The sequence below is a fragment of the Dermacentor variabilis genome, unplaced genomic scaffold (genome assembly GCF_050947875.1).
Source record: "Dermacentor variabilis isolate Ectoservices unplaced genomic scaffold, ASM5094787v1 scaffold_13, whole genome shotgun sequence".
NCBI lineage: Eukaryota > Metazoa > Arthropoda > Arachnida > Ixodida > Ixodidae > Dermacentor > Dermacentor variabilis.
Genome location: NW_027460291.1, coordinates 43111676 through 43118515, shown reverse-complemented (window position 1 = coordinate 43118515; position 6840 = coordinate 43111676). Strand labels below are relative to the sequence as shown.

Sequence of the window (6840 nt, the reverse complement as noted above, 5' to 3'; positions counted from 1 at the left end):
GAAGGTCACAACCTCTTAGTGTACTGCGCCTATAATATTAAAAACTCCTCTGACAGTCCTCTGACAAGCATCACGTGACTGAGCCGCAACGAACTGCTTCGCCGGCAACTTATCTGCTTCGTCCTTGTGTGCGCAGTGATGGGGCAACAACGAGTCACGTAATGCTCGTCAGCACAGTTTGTTGCGTCACTTTAATCCAGCTTGAGTGTGTGCCTATAAGCGGAAACACAGCGCAAAAAAGAAAAAAAAACGAGGATGTGTGTGTCATTGAAGCCCACTGGCCTCTTCGTTCGATCGCCAGTGCTGCCTGCAGGTTTCTTGACCTTCTCAACGGGAGTCCTTCTCACATGCTTAATATTCCTGCACTAAATGGAAGGAGAACGCACTAAACCTTCGTTTAATATGGGAGAGTATTTCAGCAGTATATTGGAAGACTCTAAGCAAGTGAGTGGCGCAAAACGCGAAGGAAAATATTGCGAGCTGAACCGCTTCATAGTGCATGGCTTCGCATCTGCAGCACACGGTCAGGGTTGTCCGTAGTCTCAGAGATAGTAACGGAGCAAAAGGGTTCGATCTCTGAGGCCACGCCCTGCCTAACTGCCGCTCCCGAGACTCGCGCTTTGCGTTCCTCGCGAGAGAAAGACAAGCCGCTTGAAAATTGTTGCGAACTGTACTAATACGGGACATTGCTGGCTAATGAAAAGCATGAGCGTCTGGTTTACCAACGAAACAATTATCAATAACCTTTGACTTATTGTGGGCTACCATCAACCTGTGTACTGAAGCATCGGTAACCGTCCTTCGTAAGCGCTGCCGCATTCTTCAGCCACGTGATGAGTGTTGGGAAGCTGCGAAGCAGTGAAAAAGTTTACTCCAGTGAAGCGCGTTACGGATTAAGAATGGCCACTAGTCAAAAGAAGCCGTTCCAGCCTAGAGAGCGATGACCTTGCGCTGCCGTCTGGTTTTCTACCACAAGGATTCAGAGATGACCTGCAGTGGCATGGTTCAAGCACTTACATGATGTTCTGAGGGCAGCAAGATAAGGATGGTGACAAAGATAGGCATGCCTTGAACATGTTTTGCTATTGAGAGCAAGGCATGGAGCAAGAGGTGTTCCGACCAAAGCGTCCCTTCCTAACTTTGCAGCCCGCTCCGCCTAAGCGTGGTCGATGGTGGGGACGGCGGCTCTGCTGTTGGGCGCGTCCTGCTGGTGTCACGCGATCCTCCGAGATGGCGCTGACGACAGCGCCCATTGTTCCTCTCCTCTCTAAGCCATCGCCCCGCTGGGTTTCATCAAAGGTGATACACTGAATCAAATTTTCGAGGAAATATTCTATAAATATATAAAACTCTTTGCAATTAAGCATAACATCAGCACTACCCCCCAGCAGGCAAAATGCTAAAGCTGATCTTGTTCTCTTCCAGAGAACCAAAACCACACTACAGTCGAATTGCAGTCGTAATATTTATCGACATAGATCAACTGACACGGCGTGTTATGACAGTCTTACAGACAATCATCCAAAGTGTAGGTTTTTTTACTAATCTTTCGATATCTTTACGCTTTGCCTTTCAAACAGACGGTAATGTGTTACAATGGAAGACTTCACTTCCTCAGCACTAAATACACAAAAATGAGTATACCACAGGGCACCGTTCCACGGTGGGTTCTTTTCAATTTTTATACGTAAATGATCTCCCCATCCCTTGGCCTAGAGTATAGCACAGCTTAAAATACAGTACGTCGTACGAGCACAGCGAATGTGTGCTCAAGTGAATATTTTCCGTTTAGCGGAAACTGTACAACGTCGGGGAAATTGCTAGTGGCGCCACCTAATTGTATTCAGCAATGGCCGCTCATTGAAGAGCATGCGCTTCTTCGGTCGTGCTATTGTGTGTGACCGATCATATATGTGAAATCACCGGAACCATTTTTCACATGTTAGCCACGAGAAAAAACAAAACCAGTTAATGCTGTTTTCACGTTTTAGTTGCCTCAATTGAAATAGTGTATAGAAGCGTAATCACAATTTTGCCCACGAACAATAGAATTTCGAATAACAGCTGACGAAGGCTGCGCTGTTTCAGCGGAACAGTTGAACAGTGACTCAGAGCTCCTAAGCAATTTGTACGTAGAAGTACAAAGAGAAATATACTGTCAATGACCTGTATTTATTTATTTATTTATTTATTTATTTATTTATTTATTTATTTATTTATTTAATAACACCACTGAATGCCCTTCGGAATAGGGTAATAGAATTGGGGGAGGAGGGCGCACGAACATACTGTCATAACAATTTCTAAAAAATACAACAAACGCGCCTAAATACGCGACTAAATACGCAGGCACGACTATGTGTAGTAAAGTCATAGTTTGGATTAAACCAAATTAACAGTATATCAGAAGAAATTTGAAAATTGAAACACCTAGAACTGAGAATAAATAAAAGGCACTCGAAGAGGATAATTCGAAAACAAAATCAACCGGATGGCAATATATCTAATTCAAAAAGAAAAGAGAGAAAAACTTTCACATTGCAGAGACATCAAATTATGACATACGTACCCAGGATTTGTTGAAATTTGACGGGGTGAACTTCAGTAGGCAATGTCTGATGGCAGGATATTGTAGCGAAGTATGAATCTGGGTATTAAATACTGAGCGCAAAGATCTGAGTGACACACCCCGGGCTTTGACTTAGAGAGGGTGATCTCGGCGAGAGAAAATGACAGAGCGTGAGTGAAAGAAGCCATCAATGCAAACGCTCGTGCTGGTGAAGTTTACGAAAGAGCGATGGGCGCGCGTGTTTGCGGCGTAGTGATAGCGGATGCAATTCGGCACGATTCTTTAAACATGCAGCATTAGTGCGGGGGATAATCTGTAAAGATGAAGCAAGCAGCACGGCTTACAAGGATTCATGGTTACGCACGATGGAGTCCTGGTTCGGATACCAGGTGGCGCATGCGTATTCGACTTTGAAGTATCACTAATGCGGTGTATATGCTAGATCTTTTTTAAGAGTAAACGCACTTGCTTGAGTGTGAATTTTATTATTTCAAATTTGCGGGTAATCGATGCAAGTGTAACGTTAATGTGATTACGCACATATTGGATCCCATTGCAAATTGACTCCTCAACAATCTGATTATCAAGAGAGTATGACGTTGCAATACGGGACGAGGAGCGTGAAAATGACATGCACTTAGCTTTAGCATAATTTAAGGTCATTTACCGATCTGAACACCATGAACTCAATGCGTTTAGGTGTGGTTGGAACCCTTCACGGTTAGAGTGAGTAGAAACTTTACGGAAAATGGCTGAACCATCGGCGAACCGTCTTATTCGGGACGACATGCAGAAAAGGAAATCAATAACATAGACTATACAAAGCAAAGCACAAAGCACACTCCCTTGAGGAACGCTGGAGGCAACTGGAATAAAGGAGGAGTTGTGGTGTTCATGGTGCAGGTGTTCTTGTTCAAATTGGATTATTTCGCTAGGAACTATTTTTTGCCGTCGCCCAACTGCCCCAGAACTTGCAATTTCATACCCGCCTCTGTACTGCGTTTCGAGTGAGCGTGGGCCATGTTAGTGGATTTGTCACACAATACAAGTGCCACACAAGGATTACAAAGGGCTTGTTTTGTGCTGTCACGGTTCCAGGAGCTTTGGCCACGCTGTGCTTCGGCGAAGCTGCAGAAACTGCTCGACTCCTGAGAATCGCACGCAGCAGCACAACTGGCGCCATTGAGGAGGTAATGTATGGTATGTGCACATCGGCCATTGGCGACGTTCTACTGCGAATCGAACGTTAGAACTCACTTATCCATTATTTGGCGCGTGAGTGTTTCAGCAGAATTTATTTACATTTTGCGATTAACCTTCGCGAAACAAGATGGAAAATGTTGCACGTTTGTCCAATTGCTTTTGGAGGCGTTGCCATCGGCATAGGTCGCGGTCAGGGTTCGGAAACGACTGCTTCCGAGCCACAGATTCTGCAGTACAGGAAGACATGAGGCAACCAGGGTCGGAAGACAGAGGGAGAATCGTTCAAAAATTTAATGTAGGGTTCTACGTGCGAGAACCACGATCTGGTTACGATGCACGCCGTAGGAGGGGACACCCGAAATTTGGACCAGCTGAGGTTCTTTAACGTGCATCTAAATCTAAGTACACGGGTGTTTTCGCATTTCGTCCCCATCGTAATGCGCGGCCGCCGTGGCCGGGATTCGGTCCCGCGACCTCGTGCTTAGCAGCCCGATACCGTAGACACGAAGTAACAACGGCGGGTGAGGGAAGATCGTCGTCAACTGCTAGAACGACATGTTGCTCGTTAACGACCATGCGCGCATGCCCGGTTACCTGCATCCGGAAAAATCGGTGAATTTGCTCGGCCCAATTTCGTTGCGATTGGCCTGTGCACTTCGGCCCTCGTCACCATCCTCGAGCGAGATTGTAATCCAACGAACAGTAGATTTTATATTTTTTTTACTCAATACCCACCGGGGTGGTTGGTTAACATTTGACCCTCGCAGTGCCCTGACCTGCCGGCGTGCTGCCCTTCGGCGACGCTGCGGTGGCTGCTCGATGCCGGAGAATCGCACGCAGCAGCAGCGCCTCGAGCAGCGCGAACTTCGCCGCGTGCAGCGCATGCTGCAGCTGCTGCGCTTCCAGTGAACCAATGTTGCCGAACGAGGTCACGTGGGCTACTCTTTCCCTAGAAAGAGTACGCGTCCGTGGCCGCCACGTCTATGCGAACGCTTTTCCTTTCGTGATTCGTCACTTTTTGTTCTACTACTTCTTTAATATATCAATAAATATGGTTTTGATTGTCTACTCACGTGACGTCTATGCTAAAACGCTGTCGTTACCCGAGAAGAGATGAATTCAAGCTGTGCCGAAGCATCTCCTGTCCTATACCCATAATATCAACGCTCGCAAAAAGTGAGTGAAATACTGAAATGATGACAGTGTGCTTCGCGGTCGTGTACGTGTACCGCGATCTTCTGGTAGTCTGGTGCTTAAATGCATCAAACCGTGTTAAAGTAAGAACAAGAGCAACACAGCAGTCACAGCGCAACTTTCGCGGTGGATATCTGGAAAACGGTGCCACCCTTAGGATTCGATCAAAATGAATGTGCCTTGCAAATGCGCCAGCAACCATTCTTAAACTAAATATGTGCCGCATAAAGCAGTCCGTTAAAAACTTCGTTATGGATTTATTTGGTAATGAGACAGTTACGGAACTTGATTTCTCGCGCAGATGTCAGCATGTTCCATTCTTCCAGTTGAAGAATCGGAAATGCGTTAAAACGCCGCAGGCAACTTTTAAAAAAGTACCGTATAGTCTTAAACATAAACCTGCATTAACGCGCTCAAACGGCTGCAGTTTCTAAGTGAGTCCATTAAGGTTCCGCACTTTTGACATGCGTGCAGAGAATAGACTCACCTATCACGAGGCATGCTTTTCATTTGCGTTTTTGCGTTCGCTACATGCCAATGTGTGAATGCTATATTATGCGTCAGCTCGAATGTGCAATAAAAGCAAGCCCGTTGAGGGGTACGTCGCGTGTTATGTGAATGTGAGGAAGCGCTGACATCTGTGGGAAGCATCATCTGAGCGGAAAGAGAGGCCCCGTTACGCGGTCAAGCGAAGGTAAAGTCACTGCCATCGGCTACCATGACAGCAAGGTGCATACGCGAACGTTGGTAAACGATCGTAAACGCAAAATCTGTTGCGCAGAGCAATCGTTCTGCAAGGGCATTTACTCGTAGTTAAACAGGGTGCCGCTAAAAGTGCGAAAAACAAATCACTCGCTCGTGACTGAAGCGAAATGAAAGCGTCGCTTGATGATAGCAATAGGTTACGGAACAATCTTGTAATTTTCCGCCTACCCAGAGGCACGACCGAAAGTTGGACTACGTCTGTAAATAAAGACCTGACGTTTTTCTAGAAGGAATTAGGTGAATATTTTCCTCAAGGCAGAATTGAGCATGCGCACAGGGCGAAAGTTTGGTGGAAATTACAATGGACCGCCGAAATAAGTGATACGCGAAGATTTCACCCCTTGTGTTCGTCATGTACGATCAAAGCTGCTGCAGCACTGGAGGAAAGGGGGGGGGGGCGTCATTTCAGCTTCACTATGATAAACTACCTATGGGTAATCATAGCATGAGAAGCCAAGAAACAGTTACACCAAGAAAAACATAGGGGAAATTGTTGTACACACTAACTAGTGAGTACACATTTCGCCGCCAGAGCACCATATATAGAGGGCCCAGCAAGGTTTATGTTTCTGATAATGAAGACAATGCCCATTTACATGCGACCTTACATTGTATTTGCATAAGTTTTTGAATACAGAGTATTCCAGAGATTGCGATAGCATGTGACTGCTTTGACAACTAAATTCATTTCGTTCAAAAACGCTTGTGTCCGTTCTCAAGTCATAACCCGAAATAGGCGTCAGGACAAGCCTTGGATAAATAACGATGCTAGAAAGCTCATTAAAAACTACATTGCCATAGTGTTTCCTACAGGAGAAGTCAAAAGCCACGGGTGCATGAAATTATGGGGACACTTAATGGGGAAATTAACGCAAAGTTACGCTTACTTAAACCAAAAAAACTTTTACGATTCAGACGGCCTAAAACTTCCGACAACACGAAAGAGCGGTGAAAATTGTTGAAGAATAGTGGCCGGGAGCAGGAATCCATTCCGATGTTGCAGTCAGTACTACATACAGTAGCAGACAACCATAAGAAGGCATGCTGTGTTATTCGTTATTTTCCGTCTGTGTTCATACTCCCCTACTATGGCAAACTACTGCATTACA

At 45.7% G+C, this 6840-nt stretch overlaps 1 long non-coding RNA gene across 2 annotated transcripts; it reads left to right on the top strand.

Moving 5' to 3' along the window:
- Window positions 1-1151: 1151 nt before the first annotated feature.
- On the top strand, window positions 1152-4840 carry LOC142566602 (uncharacterized). Of its 2 annotated transcripts, none has more exons than XR_012825081.1 (3): window positions 1152-1299; window positions 3668-3759; window positions 4540-4840. It is a non-coding gene; the product is annotated as an uncharacterized LOC142566602 (long non-coding RNA). The 2 variants fall into 2 exon arrangements; XR_012825080.1 differs by having other exon boundaries at window positions 3668-3769.
- The last annotated feature ends 2000 nt before the right edge of the window (window positions 4841-6840 follow it).